The sequence below is a fragment of the Bos taurus genome, chromosome 24 (genome assembly GCF_002263795.3).
Source record: "Bos taurus isolate L1 Dominette 01449 registration number 42190680 breed Hereford chromosome 24, ARS-UCD2.0, whole genome shotgun sequence".
In the NCBI taxonomy this organism is placed as follows: domain Eukaryota; kingdom Metazoa; phylum Chordata; class Mammalia; order Artiodactyla; family Bovidae; genus Bos; species Bos taurus.
This window is the reverse complement of record NC_037351.1, coordinates 37552695-37573248: the sequence shown is the minus strand read 5'-3', so window position 1 is coordinate 37573248 and position 20554 is coordinate 37552695.

The window sequence follows — 20554 nt, the reverse complement described above, 5'->3', positions numbered from 1 at the left end:
TGGGAAGATCCCCTGGAGAAGGGAATGGCTACCCACTCCATTATTCTGGCCTGGAGAATTCCATGGACTGTATAGTCCATGGGGTCTCAAAGAGTTGGACACGACTGAGCAACTTTTACTTTCACTTCACAACTCAGTTTACAGAATACATCTTAAATTTCTCTGCAAATCCCTTATTTCCCCTGAAGCAGAGAGAGGAAACAATGTGCTCTTCCTAGCTGGGCTTCCTCCTGTTGCAGGGAGGCATCATTGGAAAATCACAGGGACGGGAAGCCCCAGTGTGGTAGTCAATGGATTATTTTGATATGACCTGTATGCAAATAAGCACAAGCCTGAATTTAGAGAACATGGCTGAAAGCAAGAAAACATTTTAATAAATATCAAAAGTCATACTCTGCCATGTAGCTGATTGAACTGTTGCTATTCACCAAATGTTTTCACTAGAACAGATGAAAAATACCAGTTCTTCTACTTCACGCTTCTAGTCTGGCTTCTGGGAGATGTAGATGTTAATGTCCTCTTTCCAGATTACCTGATAGGTAAATCAGTGTCACAGAGAACTTCTTCTAGGGATTCCCCTGCTGTTTCAGTGGCTAAGACCCCATACCCCCAACGCTGAGGGCCAGGGTTTGAACCCTGGTCAGGGAATTAGAACCCATATGCCACGGCTAAAAAAAATCCTGCATGCCACAACTAAGATCCAGTGCAGCCAAATAAATAAAGTAAAAATTAAAAGAGAGAGAGACTCTTTCATTTAAAAAAAAAAAAAAACCTCTCCTTTCACTTTAAAAAATATATATATTTATTTTTATTGATTGATTTGACTGTGCCACATCTTAATTGCAGCACTTGGGATATTCAGTCTTCACTGAAGCATGCAGGATTTTCAGTTGATCTTTAGTTGAGGCATGTGGGATCTAGTTCCCTAACCAGGGATTGAAACCAGGCCCCCTGCATTGGGAAGGCAGAGTCTTAGCCACTGGGCCACCTGGAAAGTCCTTCCTTTTCACTTTGGAAAGGAGGATGTTTGCTGTTTACTCACTGAGTTGTGTCCAACTCTTTCATGATCCCATGGACTGCAGCCCGCCAGGCTCCTCTGTCCATGAGATTTCCCAGGCAAAAATACTGGAGTGGGTTGCCATTTCCTTCTCCAGGGGATCTTCCTGACCCAGGGATTGAAAGCATGTCTCCTGCATTGGTAGGTAAATTCTTTACCACTGAGCCATCAGGGAAACCCATACATACATATATACACACACACACATATACATATATATATAAATACACACACACATGCATAGAGTGGACAAATTGATTTGAGGTGTATTTCACTCTGGATTTCAAATCTTTACCATAATAAAAGAAAAGAAATGTAGAAAACTTTTAGAAGGGGCAAGACAGCAATGGACTTCCTCCTCAAATTCCATTTTTTATCCACTACTTTCTATTCTAGAGCTATCAGACAGCCTCAATAAATGCTTCTCTTAAGAAGAATGTGTTTCTGCCAATCAGAGGAGGTAGGGAGGTTAAGAATAGGAGATAGCCAAATTGAGTAATCAGCAAAAATTGAGGATATTTAATCCACAAATCTACAGGGATACCTGTAAAATTATTCCCAATACTGAGCCCACTAATATCTTGCTTTCCAGTTTCTTTTCCTATGGCATAAAAAAGAATTCAAACCCTATTATCCTAAGGGTAAGTCTGAAACACCTTACCTCAAGACATAACCTTTTCTTAAAAAAATAATGACATGTTTGACTCATAAATCCATATGAACTATTCATCAAGTTTAGCCCTATTATCTTGTGATTTTATTAAACAAATATATTCTTACCTGCAATTAGAATATCACTATGTACTTGCTTCCAAGTCATTTACAATAATGTTAAACAGGACCATTTCAAGTAGCAAAACTGAAAATAGCATTATTTACAATTCTGTCCAGAAAAAAAAAAAAAATCCCTTTATTACTATTATTTTCTTTTTCTTGCCTTAAAAGTCATCACCCAGTCATCACATAATGTACCTTCGCCTTTCAACCAGACACTGATTGGACTCTTTTCAAAGATTTTTAGAAAATGTAAATGACTAACATTCACTTATTTTCCTGATCCTGTATTATTAACCAGTTCAAAAGTTACACCTAAGAATAGTTTCCTCTTTAATGCTACTCTCCCAACCCAAAAATGTTAACTCTAAGTGTTCAATGATCTGTCTTATTAGAGAATCCACCTACTCTAAGAATGTACTAAAGCTAAACAATTATCTAGACACTAAACAGGAAAACTGAAAGGTTGGATTCAGAATAGCAGTGTGACATATAATGAAAGTGATCAATACTAAATTTTGAACTTCAAATCCCAGTTTCAGCAAGATCAACCACAAAAGAAATATGAAGTTGAAATTAATCACAAAAGGATTATACCGTATAAAAAAATTATAATTGCATTTCAATGCAACTGTGTAAAGGACTGAACCATGTAGAATAGCTGCATGTACACTATAGCAGTGTTGATAGTCAATTGTGAGACATTAAGACATTGACCTTAAGGAGAACAGGGGACGCGAATAGTTTTCTATTCTGTTACAGAGAGGGAAAATGCATTCTTCCTACTAACTCTAGTACAAGGAGGTTATAAAGAAAAATGGTAAGCTCTATAATCTTAAATTCTGGTGCTTTCACTACTTCTGAAGACCAGTGCTTTGCAAATTAAAAAACATTCCTACATAGCTAGCCTCCGGAGATCTACACGAGTAATGATCAGTTGAAGACCCCTTCCTTCTTTCTAGGGCATTCAAGTGCAATGCCTACCAGCAATTTCTATTATGAAAAATGAAGAGGAACATCTAGGGAATTAGATAATACTATGGATGTCCCCATAAAGTACATTGGAGGAAACATTTCTGCAGATTACAATTAAAATATTCTATTCACTGTAAAGGGGTGACATTTTCAAGGCATTTTGGTCTTAGGGAATAACCTCTTGCTATGGAAAATATTTATTTCTATAAGTGACGTTTTATATATATATATATATTTTTTTTTTTTTAAAGTGATGTTTTTTAAAACACCAGCAGCTTTGGGGAATTCCCTGGAGATCCAATAGTTAGGACTCCATGCTTCCATTGGAGGGGGCACAGGTTCAGCCCCTGGTGGGGAAAACTAGGATCCCACAAGCAGCACGTTGCTAGAAAAAGCACCAGCTTCATCACGTCATTTCCTTTCTAGAATAAAACCTAATGTACTTTGCTACCTCAGCCAATACAATGTCTGTCTGTAATTTGAAATTGCCAAGTGTGAGAAGAGGTAGATCTTAAACAAAGGTGAGAAGGAGGTGAGGTTAAATAATTTACTCTTAGATTCCTTTCGAGGGAAGAGAGCCTGGTTGCCTTCACTACCTTTGCTGGGAGGATTTGACATGTTTCTTCTCTGCAGCCTGGCCCCTTGGCAAGAGCAGGACCAGGAAGATCAGGAGCAGCCTGGTACTGCCAAGGTTGAACTTGACAAACTTCAAAGAGCAGCTCAAGGCTCCCGACTTGCTTCTTAAGGTAGTCGAGCAAGGTAAGGAGTCTGGAGTAGCTGAAAGGCGATCCTTTCCAAGGAGCTGGTGTCTGTTTCCGTCTCAAGTCAGCACCCCAAAGATCTCTTGACTAGCAGGTTGTTCAAAATGAAATCTGAAAGAAATCTTACAGACAGAGTAAATAATTGATCAATAGTTTGGAAAGTTGGAACACAGGAAAGATGATGACAGCACAAAACAGGATTTCCGAACTGAACGCAGATGCCTGTGAAGCACTTTGGAAACAGTAGTGACATGAGGAATAGGTATTCAGATAATTCTGAGTAATTCTGGACACAAAGAAAGGAAAACACCCTACTCTTGGGGGCCTAAGCACGTCAGGGTCTGTCAGTGGCTGAATTCATCATGTCATCATTGTCAAGGGCACTTCTTTTAAAGACAGATTATGAGGAAGCCAAAGACCAGCTATTCTTCTAGCAAAAACAGCACCTTACAGTTGGATTAAATATTTAACTAAGAGAATTTGGGTTAAATATTAAGGAAATGCATACCTAAAGACATACGAGGTTTTGACCACCCTGAGAGAGCTGGTATACTGTCCCCAGAGATGGTCAGGCTGACGAAACTGTCACCTCAATGATTCTCTTGAAGGAGGGCAGGTCCTGCATGGCTCTTAGTGTTCAAATGTGTTCGTTAGATGATAGACACAGAAAAGACAGGTCCCCCCACACCTTCCACACTCCAGGGTCCCTGTTGGCTTCATCTTGCAGTCAAGATTTCCCAGCAGGGCTCCTGTCAGTGACTCCAGATACACGTACAGATAGGGCACAGCTGGGAGGAAACAGGCGGAGGGAAAAGTCCCCACACACGCCGGCAGAAACACCCCCACATGTCACTCTGATTGTAACATTCTGACGTGAGGTTGGTAGGAAAGCATTGCCAAATGCTTATAAGACATTTACAAATAGCCTCAGCATTTCTCTTAGAAACTGAACCAACCCTCTCATCAGCCTCATGCTGCCCTGAGTAGACCTGTCTGCCCAGTAGGGACAGGCCCATTGGGTAAGTGGGGAAGAACGCAGACTACAGAACCAGACTGCTTCGGTTCAAATCCTTAGCTCACTGTGTCTTCTCGGCCAAGTTACTTAGCCTTTCTGTGCCTCAATTTCCCCATCTGTACAATTAGGATGAAAATAGTACCTGTTTCCCAAAAAGGACCTACTGTATAGCACAGGGAACTTGGCTCAATATTCTGTAATAACCTATATTGGAAAAGAATTTGAAAGAGATATATGTATTTGTATCTCTGAGTCACTTTGTTGTACACTTGAAACTAACACAACGTTGTTAATCAACTATACTCTGATATAAAATAGAAATTAAAACAAGAAAACAGTACTTGTCTCATAGAGTTGGTATAAGGATTAAATGAACTACTACATGTGTGTGTGCTCAGTCACGTCTGACTCTTTGTGATCCCATGGACTGTAGCCCACCAGGCTCTCTGTCCATGGGATTTTCCAAGGAAGAATACTGGAGCTGGTTGTCATCTCCTGTTCCAGGGGATCTTACTGACCCAGGGATTGAAACCAAGTCTCTTGCATCTCCTGCATTAACAGGGGGATTCTGCATCATTGTGCCACCTGGGAAGCCCCGAATTAATATAGACAAAGCTCTTAATACAGTGCCTGACACGTGGTAAGCATTCAATAAATGTTCACTATATCATCATTACCCTTTTACATTTACAGAGAAAGCACTATCTGATATGTATCCTGTAATTAATCATCACAGCAACCCCATGAAATAGATACTACAAATAGATTAGGGAGACCTCCAGGTCACAGGTAAATGACAGAGCTTGTCTTTGAATCCAGATACTACAAATAGATTAGGGAGACCTCCAGGTCACAGGTAAATGACAGAGCTTGTCTTTGAATCCAATCTAACTCTAGATCCTTTGTATGTGGGAGATTTTTATGCAAGACAAAAAGACAAAGCAAAGTAGCTAGGTGTTTTCATTTTTTTTTTTTTCCAAGTGAAAAATGCACACATATGAAAATTTCAAAAAGAACAAGAGGGAATATAATGAATACAAGCCTACTTTTCACTCCAGTTCTTTGCTGCAATATTCAACATATTTGAACACTTGGTTGTACATCCTTTCAAAATTTTTCAGTGCACATTCAAGTGTATATTTTTTTCTTTCCCCACAGACTGGAAGCATACTAGACACATGATTCTACTATTTGCTTTTTCATTTAGTAATGACTACTCCATTTTAGAACATTCTGACTCACCCATGCTCTTTAATGGTTCCATAGCATTCCACTTCATGAATGAACCATAATACACTATTAGCCCCTCAAATGATGGACATTTAGGCTATTTCAACCATTTGTTATGACCAAAAAAAAAAAAAACCTGCAATGAAAATTGTTTTACAGTGGATCTTTAGGACATGCGGAAGTATATCTTAGGGTTATATTTCTAGACAAATCAATGCATACTTTCGTTTTTAAATACTGCCAATTGGCCTTCCAAAAAGGCTGCTTTGATTTTTACTTCACCAAGCACGTATGAGTTTCAGCACCTGCCTTTGCAAACAAGGAAACAAAGCCTTCATAAAGCAAATTCAGAGGTGTACTTAAAACAGCAACCACAAAACTGGCATCTTCCAGTTGAATTTCAAAAAGGAAGGAAAAAAGGCTCTAGAAATGTGGAGGTTGATGTACTGTAACGTCAACCCCAGGGTGTGAACTTCTCCCGGAACTGGGTCTGTTTGCACACCCCTTAGACGGCAGCCTGGCTACCCAACTCCAGTATTCTTGCCGGGACAAGATATTCCATGGACAGAGGCGCCTCATGGGCTACAGTCCATGGCTTAGCAAAGAGTAGGACACAACTGAGTGAATAACACTTTCACTTTTCCCTAGACGGCAGCCTTTTCATACTGTTCATGGGGTTCTCAAGGCAAGAATACTGAAGTGCTTTGCCATTCCCTTCATGAAAAGAAGAGAAGTGAAAAGCAAAGGAGGAAAGGGAAGACATAAGCATCTGAATGCAGAGTTCCAAAGAATACCAAGGAGAGATAAGAAAGCCTTCTTCAGAGATTAATGCAAAGAAATAGAGGAAAACAACAGAATGGGAAAGACTAGGGATCTCTTCAAGAAAATCAGAGATACCAAGGGAACATTTCATGAAAAGATGGGCTCGATAAAGGACAGAAATGGTATGGACCTAACAGAAGCAGAAGATATTAAAAGGTGGCAAGAATACACAGAAGAACTGTACAAAAAAGATCTTCACGACCCAGATAATCACGATGATGTGATCACTGACCTAGAGCCAGACATCCTGGAATGTGAAGTCAAGTGGGCCTTAGAAAGCATCACTACGAACAAAGCTAGTGAAGGTGATGGAATTCCAGTTGAGCTATTTCAAATCCTGAAAGATGATGCTGTGAAAGTGCTACACTCAATATGCCAGCAAATTTGGAAAACTGAGCAGTGGCCACAGGACTGGAAAAGGTCAGTTTTCATTCCAATCCCAAAGAAAGGCAATGCCAAAGAATGCTCAAACTACCGCACAATTGCACTCATCTCACACGCTAGTCAAGTAATGCTCAAAATCCTCCAAGCCAGGCTTCAGCAATACGTGAACCATGAACTTCCTGATGTTCAAGCTGGTTTTAGAAAAGGCAGAGGAACCAGAGATCAAATTGCTAACATCCACTGGATCATGGAAAAAGCAAGAGAGTTCCAGAAAAGCATCTATTTCTGCTTTCTTGACTATGCCAAAGCCTTTGACTGTGTGGATCACAACAAACTGTGGAAAATTCTGAAAGAGATGGGAATACCAGACCACCTGACCTGCCTCTTGAGAAATCTGTCTGCAGGTCAGGAAGCAATAGTTAGAACTGGACATGGAACAACAGACTGGTTCCAAATAGAAAAAGGAGTTCGTCAAGGCTGTATATTGTCACCCTGTTTATTTAACTTATATAGAGTACATCATGAGAAACGCTGGACTGGAAAAAACACAAGCTGTAATTTAGATTGCTGGGAGAAATATCAATAACCTCAGATATGCAGATGACACCACCCTTATGGCAGAAAGTGAAGAGGAACTCAAAAGCCTCTTGATGAAAGTGAAAGAGGAGAGTGAAAAAGTTGGCTTAAACCTCACCATTTAGAAAACGAAGATCATGGCATCCGGTCCCATCACTTCATGGGCAATAGATGAGGAAACAGTGGAAACAGTGTCAGACTTTATTTTTCTGGGCTCCAAAATCACTGCAGATGGTGATTGCAGCCATGAAATTAAAAGACCCTTGCTCCTTGGAAGGAAAGTTATGACCAACCTAGATAGCATATTCAAAAGCAGAGACATTACTTTGCCAACAAAGGTTCGTCTAGTCAAGGCTATGGTTTTTCCTGTGGTCATGTATGGATGTGAGAGTTGGACTGTGAAGAAGGCTGAGTGCCGAAGAATTGATGCTTTTGAACTGTGATGTTGGAGAAGACTCTTGAGAGTCCCTTGGACTGCAAGGAGATCCAACCAGTCCATTCTGAAGGAGATCAGCCCTGGGATTTCTTTGGAAGGAATGATGCTAAAGCTGAAACTCCAGTACTTTGGCCACCTCATGCGAAGAGTTGACTCATTGGAAAAGACTCTGATGCCTGGAGGGATTGAGGGCAAGAGGAGAAGGGGACAACAGAGGATAAGATGGCTGGATGGCATCACTGAGTCGATGGACGTGAGTCTGAGTGAACTCCGGGAGTTGGTGATGGACAGGGAGGCCTGGTGTGCTGTGATTCATGGGGTCGCAAAGAGTCGGACACGACTGAGCAACTGATCTCTGATCTCTCTCTCTCTCCAGTGGACCACGTTTCCTCAAAACTCTCCACCATGATCCATGAGTCTTGCTTGGCCTTACATGGCATGGCTCATAGTTTCATTGAGTTAGACAAGGCTGTCGTCCATGTGATCAGATGGGTTAGTTTTCTGTGATTGTGGTTTTCATTCTGTCTGCCCTCTGATGGAGAAGGATAAGAGACTTATGGAAGCTTCCTGATGGGAGAGACTGACTGAGGGGGAAACTGGGTCTTGTTCTGATGGGCGGGGCCCTGCTCAGTTCAGTTCAGTTCAGTTGCTCAGTCTTGTCCGACTCTTTGCGACCCCATGAATCACAGCACGCCAGGCCTCCCTGTCCATCACCAACTCCCGGAGTTCACTCAGACTCACGTCCATCGACTCAGTGATGCCATCCAGCCATCTCATCCTCTGTCGTCCCCTTCTCCTCCTGCCCCCAATCCCTCCCAGCATCAGAGTCTTTTCCAATGAGTCAACTCTTCGCATGAGGTGGCCAAAGTACTGGAGTTTCAGCTTTAGCATCATTCCTTCCAAAGAAATCCCAGGGCTGATCTCCTTCAGAATGGACTGGTTGGATCTCCTTGCAGTCCAAGGGACTCTCAAGAGTCTTCTCCAACACCACAGTTCAAAAGCATCAATTCTTCGGCGTTCAACCTTCTTCACAGTCCAACTCTCACATCCATACATGACCACTGGAAAAACCACAGCCTTGACTAGACGAACCTTTGTTGGCAAAGCAATGTCTCTGCTTTTGAATATGCTATCTAGGTTGGTCATAACTTTCCTTCCAAGGAGCAAGCATCTTTTAATTTCATGGCTGCAATCACCATCTGTAGTGATTTTGGAGCCCAAAAAATAAAGTCTGACACTGTTTCCACTGTTTCCTCATCTATTGCCCATGAAGTGATGGGACCGGATGCCATGATCTTCGTTTTCTGAGTGTTGAGCTTTAAGCCAACTTTTTCACTCTCCTCTTTCACTTTCATCAAGAGGCTTTTGAGTTCCTCTTCACTTTCTGCCATAAGGGTGGTGTCATCTGCATATCTGAGGTTATTGATATTTCTCCCAGCAATCTAAATTACAGCTTGTGCTTCATCCAGCCTGGCATTTCTCATGATGTACTCTGTATATAAGTTAAATAAGCAGGGTGACAATATACAGCCTTGACGAACTCCTTTTCCTATTTGGAACCAGTCTGTTGTTCCATGTCCAGTTTTTTTTTTTTTTTTTTTCCATGTCCAGTTCTAACTGTTGCTTCCTGACCTGCAGACAGATTTCTCAAGAGGCAGGTCAGGTGGTCTGGTATTCCCGTCTCTTTCAGAATTTTCCACAGTTTGTTGTGATCCACACAGTCAAAGGCTTTGGCATAGTCAAGAAAGCAGAAATAGATGCTTTTCTGGAACTCTCTTGCTTTTTCCATGATCCAGTGGATGTTAGCAATTTGATCTCTGGTTCCTCTGCCTTTTCTAAAACCAGCTTGAACATCAGGAAGTTCATGGTTCACGTATTGCTGAAGCCTGGCTTGGAGGATTTTGAGCATTACTTGACTAGCGTGTGAGATGAGTGCAATTGTGCGGTAGTTTGAGCATTCTTTGGCATTGCCTTTCTTTGGGATTGGAATGAAAACTGACCTTTTCCAGTCCTGTGGCCACTGCTCAGTTTTCCAAATTTGCTGGCATATTGAGTGTAGCACTTTCACAGCATCATCTTTCAGGATTTGAAATAGCTCAACTGGAATTCCATCACCTTCACTAGCTTTGTTCGTAGTGATGCTTTCTAAGGCCTACTTGACTTCACATTCCAGGATGTCTGGCTCTAGGTCAGTGATCACATCATCGTGATTATCTGGGTCGTGAAGATCTTTTTTGTACAGTTCTTCTGTGTATTCTTGCCACCTCTTAATATCTTCTGCTTCTGTTAGGTCCATACCATTTCTGTCCTTTATTGAGCCCATCTTTTCATGAAATGTTCCCTTGGTATCTCTGATTTTCTTGAAGAGATCTCTAGTCTTTCCCATTCTGGGCCATGCTCAATAAATCTTTAATCCAATTTTCTGTTGATGGGTGGGGCTGTGTTCCCTCCCTGTTGTTTGACCTGAGGCCAAACTATCGTGGAGGTAATGAAGATAATGGCGACCTCCTTCAAAAGGTCTCATGCACATGCTGCTGCACTCAGTGCCCCCAACCCTGCAGCAGACTACTGCTGACCCACACCTCCGCCAGAGGCTCCTGGATACTCCCGGGCAAGTCTGGGTGGGGTCAGTCTCTTGTGGGGTCACTGCTCATTTGTCCTGGGTCCTGGTGCACTCAAGGACCTCCAAGACTCTTTTGTTTGTGCCCGCCAAGACTATTTCCCAGTCCTGTGTAAGTTCTGGTGGCTCTATGGTGGGATCATCGAAAAAGCAAGAGTGTTCCAGAAAAACATCTATTTCTGCTTTCTTGACTATGCCAAAGCCTTTGACTGTGTGGATCACAACAAACTGTGGAAAATTATTAAAAGGAAGGGAATACCAGATCACCTGACCTGCCTCTTGAGAAATCTGTATGCAGGTCAGGAAGCAACAGTTAGAACTGGACATGGAACAACAGACTGATTCCAAATAGGAAAAGGAGTTCGTCAAGGCTGTATATTGTCACCCTGCTTATTTAACTTATATACAGAGTACATCATGAGAAATGCCAGGCTGGATGAAGCACAAGCTGTAATTTAGATTGCTGGGAGAAATATCAATAACCTCAGATATGCAGATGACACCACCCTTACGGCAGAAAGCAAAGAAGAACTAAAGAGCCTCTTGATGAAAGTAAAAGAGGAGAGTGAAAAAGTTGGCTTAAAACTTAACATTCAGAAAATGAACATCATAGCATCCGGTCCCATCACTTCATGGCAAATAGATGGGGAAACAATGGAAACAGTGACAGACTTTACTTTGGGCGGCTCCAAAATCACTGCAGATGGTTGAGTGCAGCCATGAAATTAAAAGATGCTTGCTCCTTTGAAGAAAAGTTAAGACCAACCTAGACAGCATATTAGAAAGCAGAGACATTACTTTGCCAACAAAGGTCCATCTATTCAAAGCTATGTTTTTTCCAGTAGTCATTTATGGATGTGAGAGTTGTACAGTAAAGAAAGCTGAGTGCCGAAGAGTTGATGCTTTTGAACTGTGGTGCTGGAGAAGACTCTTGAGAGTCCCTGGTTCTGCAAGGAGATCAAACCAGTTCATCCTAAAGGAAATCAGTCCTGAATATTCATTGGAAGGACTGATGCTGAAGCTGAAACTTCAATACTTTGGCTACCTGATGGGAAGAAGTGACTCACTTGAAAAGAACCTGATGCTGGGAAAGATTGAAGGCAGGAGGAGAAGGGGACGACAGAGGATGAGATGGTTGGATGGCATCACTGACTCCATGAACATGAGTTGGTGATGGACAGGGAAGCCTGGCATGCTGCAGTCCATGGGGTCGCAAAGAGTTGGACATGACTGAGAGACTGAACTGAACTGAATTGAGAAGGCAGCTTAAGATCCTCATTGGTTTCTACAGCAAGGTCTAGGCTAACCCCCGGGCTAGAGCCAGGACAGGAGCAGAGTGGATGCCCATGGATGATGACTAGGTTTATACCAGGACACCAGCACCTATGCATGGTTGTTCTTATTTTATTAGTTTTTTAAAAAGTGAAACTTCACTTCTAAAAAGTCTTTAAGATGATATACAGAATTAAAATATAAAACATTGAACAGTTTTTTAAATTAAAAAGAAATATAAAAAGGAAATTATGAGGAATTCTCTGGTGGTCCAGTGATTAGGTCTTGGTGCTTTCACTGCCAGGGCCCAGGTTCAATCCCCGTGGGGGAGTAAGATCCTGCAAGCCTCAGTGTTAGTTGCTCAGTCTTGTCTGACTCTTTGGGACCCCAAGGACTGTAGCCTGCCAGGCTCCTCTGTACTTGGGATTCTCCAGGCAAGAATACTGGAGTGGGTAGCCATTCCCTTCTTCAGGGGATCTTCCCGACCCAGGGATCACACCTGGGTCTCCTGCATTACAGATGGATTCTTTACCATCTGCACCACCAGGCAAGCTGCAGGGTGTGGCCAAAAAAAAAGTAAAAAAGAAAGAAAATTGCTGGATAAATAACTTCATCAAGTTGCCAGAGTACACCCCGCCCCCGCACTCCCCACACCCCACCCCCACCCCCCAACCCCCGCTGTAAATCCTAAATTTCTAAGCTTCCTGGCAGTCAGGGCAAAGCAGTGTTCTTTGTAGTTTGGCTTCGTTGAGTTTGGAGACACCAAAACTTTAAAAATCCCCCTTCGATGCTTAAAGAGCTACCAAACTGTTTGAGCAGATGCTGCAAACCTGAGGTGTGAGCACAACTGCCTCTCAAATCACAAGCAACGACAAAGAATGAAGTCTGACAACTGTGTCTTTAAAACCAACCCTCTCTTACTTAAGTGATCTGAGTGATATTTTTCAGTTCTTGGCAAACAAATGACCCTAGAGTTAACTGACAACCTTGTTGGGCCTGACACCCTTTGTGTTCAATCCAAGAATGTGTCCTTCCCTGTAGGAAGTAAGTGATATTTCAGTGGGTCTTTTTTTTTTTTCCTTTTCTAGCAGACCTCCTGACAAATAAGAAGTCCTCCTTTTCCTGTTCAGACAGGCCCATATCAGAGCGTGTGACTGTCAAGACCGATTGGTCTATGAGCAGGAACTCTTGTTTCCCAAACACATCTCTGTGTCATGCTAAAAGCTGTAGCCCTTTCAGCCCAGCTGTCTCAGCGGAAAGACTCTGTTGTCGCTTGGGGCTGTCACCACCCTACACTGGCGTCTGTGCTGTGACCCGGAGGGCAAACTGTCCTGTGCCTTTTAACACACATAAGGACAGAAGGCAATGGCACCCCACTCCAGTACTCTTGCCTGGAAAATCCTATGGACGGAAGAGCCTGGTAGGCTGCAGTTCATGGGGTCACTAAGAGTCGGACACGACTGAAAGACTTCACTTTCACTTTTCACTTTCAAGCATTGGAGAAGGAAATGGCAACCCACTCCAGTGTTCTTGCCTGGAGAATCCCAGGGACGGGAGAGCCTGGTGGGCTGCCGTCTATGGGGTCGCACAGAGTCGGACATGACTGAAGCGACTTAGCAGCAGCAGCAGCAGCAGCAGCAAGGACAGAAGACAGAAGAAGGACTTCCTGGGCACACCAGTGATTAAGACTCAGAGCTTCCACTATATGGGGCGTGGGTTTGATCCCTAATCTCACATGCTGTGTGGCACAGCCAAAAAAAATTTTTTTAAAGAAAAAACAAAAACAAAACAGAAGGGTTTTCCTCCATGTGGAGACACACACAGAGGACTTCACATAGCATTTAGGGCCCTAAGGTCTGGTTAACATTTCAGCTCCAGACCTGAAAAGATGGATTTGAAGCTGAATTTATTTAGCCCTCCCTTACCACACACATGGAGAAGGAAATGGCAATCCACTCCAGTATTCTTGCCTAGAGAATCCTGTGGACAGAGGAACCTGGTGGGCTGCTGTCTATGGGGTCGCTAAGAGTCGGACACGACTGAGTGACTTCCCTTTCACTTTTCACTTTCACGCATTGGAGAAGGAAATGGCAACCCACTCCAATACTCTTGCCTAGAGAATCCTGTGGACAGAGGAACCTGGTGGGCTGCTGTCTATGGAGTCTCACAGGGTCAGACACAACTGAAGTGACTCACCAGCAGCAGCAGCACCACACACAAGCAGATTCTAACTCAGTACGTTTGCTCTGAGAGACAATTTGTGTTTCTAACAAATTCACCAGGGGAATCCTATCACCTGAGTCCTCAGGCAGGGCCACTTGTGGCGTTAGACCTGGGAAGCTTTAAGAAATTGGTACGGCAAATCAGTTCCATCAGAGTGGGGGAGGCAGGAAGGACTGATTATGCTTTTGCACTTGGGTGCAGCGGAGGCTGAGAACCCCCAACTGTAGACGCATCTTAAGCAAGAGGAACGGGTTGAACAGAGGCACAGAGGAGAGACAAAGTAGAGATGTCTGAAGAGTCCATCATCTGAGTACACAGGTATGGCTAGAATGCAGATGCATTGTGGGAGCTGTACTTTTAACTCATATGCCAGGATAAGGACAAATAAGAACCAGTGTGCTACACACAGGACAAAAATTCCATTGTTACCTAAATTATTACTAGGAATCTTGTGACCCACTTGCTTGTGGAGCACAGTGTCTCCATTTTTATCTGAGGGAAGCCTGTCTGGGGCATAAGTAAGTCCATCAAGAGTGAGGTTTCCCACTGAGGTTAAACATCTCTGTCAGTCTGGCTCTCATTCTGAGAATTAGAAGCCAGAAGGTAGAATGTGCAACATCATACAGAGTATTTCTATGACGTGACTAGCTTGTATCAGCTTATTTTCCAAAATATCCTTTGCAATAAAGTATGAATCAATTACTATGCCCCTGAGACTATTCTGCAGTCACCTGGCAAAGAGAATCACATATTATAAAGAATCAGTTTAAAATGACAAGTTTTCTTGTCTATCACTGTTTCAGTCCATTCAGGCTGTTATAACAAAAATACCATAGATTGGGTGGCTTAAGCAACAAACATTTATTTCTTACAATTCTGGATGCTGGGAAGTTGAAGATCAAGGCACCAGTAGATACAGTGTTTGGTGAGAATCCACTTCCTAGTTCATAGATGGCTAAGGGACTGGGGTCTCTTTCATAAGGACACTAATCCCATACATGAGGGCCCCACCCTCATAATCTAATCACCCCAAAAACTCCACCTCCACATATACTGAGAATTAGGCTTCAGCATAAGAATTTGTGGCCAACACAAATATTGTCTATAGCAGAAACTTTCCTATTTTTGAATAATCCTAGAATCTTGAGAATATTGGTCATGTGCACTCAATTATTGGGGACTTCCCTGGTGGCTCGGTGGTAAAGAATCCTCCTGCAATGTAAGAGACTCAGCTTTGATCCCTGCGTTGGGAAGATCCCCTGGAGAAGGAAATGGCAAACCACTCCAGAAGTCTTGCCTGGAAAATCCCATGGACAAAAGAGCCTGGTGGGTTACAGTCCATGGGGTCACAAGGAAGGAGTCAGACACGACCAAAATGACTTAGCATAAACGAATGCACACAGAGCTACTCTCCCACCAGGGCTTCAAGTCTGACAGCTCATATCTTACACAGCAAAAAGACAGTGCCAATTTGTGGCACAGACTATGTGAATCAACTTACACTACAATGAACCTCTTGTAAGTCATATTTGGGATTTTCTCTGGCTATTTTATATAAGAATGAGTTCTGAACTTTAAGGGTGAAACCACAGATCCTGAATTTTCCAGGACAATTTAGACGTGAGAGATTTTGTCTCTAGATGTTAATATCGATGGATATACAAATCAGAACAAAAGAAAAAGTTCTTTGTCAGACCAAATACCTCATACTTGGTTCCAAAGCAAACTGCTCTACCCCTCATCAAATCGCTGCCACTCCTCCCCCCTCACCCAGAAGTCTATGCAGAGTTTTCTACAGACAGTAATTTGCAGATCTCATTGACTTCCAGAGTCATCCTCCCTGCTTTTAGAAGAGCTCTCAAACCTGGTGGTCACATGGATATATGTGTATGTAAATATCAGAGATTGCATGGGCTTTCCATGGCCCTGGAAATTCAATTATTTTGAGCTATCCTTTCTGTTTTCTCCCCCTCCCCATTCCCATTCCTACCTGTGAAAGTCCGAAGTAACTGGATTTCTACTAATTCTCAGGTAGGAGCTTAAAGTCTGTGGTCTTTTTAGGTCTTTGGAATCCTGCTACACGACGTTTAGTAATATTCTGTATCATGTTGAATTGGCCTCAAACTCAGTCCCTCTCTCCATTTCTATACAGACACATACACATACACACACAATCCAAAAGGCTTCATAAACTCAGGATATGGGGTGCAAGGAGACAGAGTGACTGTCAAAAGCATACATACACACAATATACACAAATCCATGCAGCGTTTAGATCCGGCAGGATTCTGAGTGCATCTTTCGGCCACAGAAGTCTGGGACCAGTTTCACTGCACTGACTTTCTGCAGCTCCCCATCTCGCTCATCCTCCTCTCTCTGACCACAAATGGGACAACTTGAGCATCAACTGCAATGGATTGAAATGCATCAAATGCGTAAAATCCAGAAGTTCATCATGATACTCGACACTTCATGCTCTAGACCCAGCACTCAAAGAGTCTCTGCAGTCATGGAGCATCTGTGTCTGAGCTGAAATCTTCCCAAAGGCTCCCACAGCACCGGTTTCTCTGTCCTCCCAGGTCTCCTCCTAAATGGGTCCTTTCCTATCACCCTGTTTAAAGTCACATATTCCCATGCCCACCCTACCTCAGGCAGCCCTCTCTCCACCTCTTCTCACCATCTAACTATAACAGACAATCAACAAAATGCATGAGTAAAATGTCTTCTTCCCATCTCCCAACTAAGAGGGTAGGGATTTCTTTGTTCTTGTCTCTTTTATTCTTTGTGATATATTTCCAGACCCAGAAATATTTAGAAATATCTAGTCTATAAAAGGCACTCAGTCAATATTAGTTGGATGGATGAATGAGTACTGAAGCTATTTCTCCCCTCTTCTGTATTACAGAAGAATCTCTCACTATTCTCATTTCTTTGCTAAAAAGTTGCTGCAGTTGCTTGTGTTTTCCTGTTAGATTAGCTACAGAGGAATTGAAGTCAAAAGGGTCTTGGGTCACTCTGGATGGAAAGAGGAGATTTCCTGTAGGACTCAAGGTGGCAGTAGGGTAAAATCTCTAATTTAGGGATTCCCCTGGTGGTCCAGTGGCTAAGATTCCATGTTTCCAATGCTGGGGACCTGGGTTCAATCCCTGGTTAGGGAATTAGATCCCACATGCTGCAACCAAAACCCGGCACAGTGAAATAAAATATATTCTTAAAAATTCTCTAATTCAAACTAAAAGACGGTGAATGAGAATGCTAACCAGTCCCTTGAAACTCTCAGAAATATGGGGGATTGTGTGGATACTAAACTCCACCCATAGTAGGATGAGATGGGGGTTATAGTGCTTTTAGACAAATTTTGTTTTAAGATGACTGAACACAGGAAGCAGGAAGATTTGGAATTTGAGGTTACACAAAAAGGACGACACTCCCCAGTAATCCAGAGCTGATGCTCGGAGAATTCACAGGATGATAGAAAAGGCTTGAAGGCATGAGGTGGAAAGCAAATTTGTCCATGTATCCAGAATGTTACTAAGTGCTTTGTGGAGGAATCCACCTGAAATCTGCCTCTATTTACACATGAAGACACTGAGATGCAGAATCGTGTGTCTTGAGCAAGTTCATAGCCAAGTCCGTGACACATGGCTGAACGGGGTACACACCATAGCTTTGTACTCCATCAAGGGTCTGCTCAGAGGCTCTTCAGGGTCGGCTCATGTACCGCATGTGTATAACCCATACTTTCCTGTCCAGTTTATGACTAAGTGTCAATAAGATTGAAGCAGCAAGTGGAGCAGAGTTCAATACCGGCAAAGAGCTGTCTTGTCCGGGAGATCATTCAGCCCAGAACTCAAATCCCAGTGCTGTCAGGGCCCAGCTCCACGGCCTTGGAGAAGCTCATCCAGCCTCAGTTTTCTTGTCTGTCAAAGGCGGAGGACAATACCTACTCCGTAGGCTGCTACAGGGATGACATTTCAGAGAAAACGTTCAGCAGAGTCCTGGAATATAGTAAGTCCTTGATAATTGGTACCTTCACATTTTTGCAATAGCAGAAGTTTTGAATTTTTGTTTCTTGCACAAAGGCTTAAAATAGTTTAGTTACAACATCTTAGATTAGTTATTAAATCTAGCAGCTTTTTAACCAGTTGGACAGGTTACTTCGTGTTGTTCATTTTTTCTGCATTAGTCACGAAGACTGGAGGCCAAAGCATTCATTGTTTTCCCCCAACATTACTCAAAGTAAAATTGCAAACTTGAAGCCAAATTGAAAGACTTGGATGGTGATCACCCCTAAATTACCCACTGCCCGGTTCCTACTGTTAACATTCTCCTGGACTTACTTTATCATCAATCTGCTCACTATCCAACCTTCACCCAGGCTGACCCAGCCATCACCTTTTTATGCATTTCAAAGTAAGTTGCAGGCATTCACGTTTGGATACTTCAGCATACCTATCTCAGAGTTTAATGTTTGTTTACATGTTTTAATCCCTGAATTTTGACCTAAAAGGTACATTCGAGATCATTCAGTCTTATTCCCTTCATTCCATAGATGTGGAAACTGAGCCAGTTCATGTGTTTTCTAGAAACGGCATTAGCTTTGAGAGGGATGATCCCCCAACAATATTCAGAGCCAAGTTTTATCATTTTCTCTATTTCATTTTTTAGATGTTCGTGCTTTTTTCTTTTTCAAGACTAATTTTTTTCAGAGCATGTCTTACTATAAAATTGATGCACCAGTTGCCTTAGCTGAGTCCTGAGCCAGGTGACCACACTTTTCCCTAAATCCTGTAGTTCCCCCGAATGAAACCAACAAAGGGAACCACCACGGAGCTTCCAGAGCAGTGCACCTGAGCCCTCGGAGTGATGGAGTCGAGGTGTGTGGAGAGCAAGGGGTGGGGGGCTTCTGGGGTTCCCAGGCAGGCCCTCCAGCCTTGAGATGCCACGTACGTAGTACAAATGTGGCCACTTTACACGTCCGCCGTGTTGAGAAAGGATTGGGAAGTAGGGCCCCACCCAGTAATTTGACGGTCTTCCGACCCTGGTTTGTATTCTTGGGTCGGGAAGATCCGCTGGAGAAGTGATAGGCTACCCATTCCACTATTCTGGCCTGGAGAACTCCATGACTGTCCATGGGGTCACAAAGAGTTGGACACAACTATGCAACTTTCACTTTCACTCCATGAAAGCAACGTATCAACCATAAACAGATTCCAGTTACCTCCTCTTGACTGTACTACTTTTGTGAACGACAATCTTTAATCTCCAGAGAAGGCTGTGAAAAGCTAGTTTGTATGCCACCTAGTCCACACTGGGGTCTACTTGTTTTTGTCTGTGCTGGGTCTTTGCTGCTGCAAGGGCTTTTCTCTAGTTGCAGTGAGCAGAGGCTACTCTAGTTGCAGTGAGCAGGGGCTACTCTAGTTGCAATGCATGGGCTTATTGCAGTGGCTTCTCTTGTTGCAGAGCATGGGCTTTATGGCACAAGGGCTCAGTGGTTGCCGCTCCTGGGCTCCAGAGCACAGGCTTGGTAGTTGGCTTGAACGGGTTTAGTTGCTGCACCACATGTGGGATCTTCCCAAATCAGGGATTGAACCGGTGTCTCCTGCACTAGCGGATAGATTCTTTATCACTGAGCCACCAGGGAAGCCCCTACATTGGGGTTTAAACAGAGGGTAAATTACATACCAGTCTTGATTGCAGAGAAAGCTGGAGTGTTCTTCACCAAACTTCTGGGAGTGGGAGGGTGGGAGGTTAGGATTGATACAGTTTGGGTTTTTTGGGGGGTGTGGTGGGGTTGTTTGTTTTTTGTTTTTGGCCACACTGCATGACTCCTGGGATCTCAGTTCCCCAAACAGGGGTCAAACCCAGGCCTGGCAGTGCCAGAGAATTCCAGAACTGATCCAGCTAGGTGGATTGTAGATGACAATGTACTGCTAGCCCTCCACCCTTCCCCAAGAGCACCGTTTCTATCTGGGGCCTGACAGGTGTCCCTGGCCTCAACCTGGCAGAGCTGAAGGTCAAGCTCAGGATGAGAGGAAGGACATATCCTTCCCAAAGCCAGGGGCTGGAGGTGGGGGAGCAGCTGTTTGGTCCAGTTCTTAAAACCACACAGTGTGGGCCTCCTTAGGAGTTTCTCCCACACTGGCCTGCAGCAGCTTTGTGTGTGAACACTTCAATGTCCGTTGGCAGTGACGGCAGAGACAACAAAGCAACACAGAGTTCCTTTGGGAACTCCATCGGGAACACACCGATGGGGCCTGGCTCCTCCTCCCTCTCCCTCACCTGGCCTTCATTTCAGAGGCCGGAGGCTTGGAACCCGGATCATTTACCAGCAAGAAGGTAAGTCTGGGGTAGGAAGTACCGATGCTGAACCAGGGCGGTTTGGAGGTGGATGACGTGAGGTCTGCAG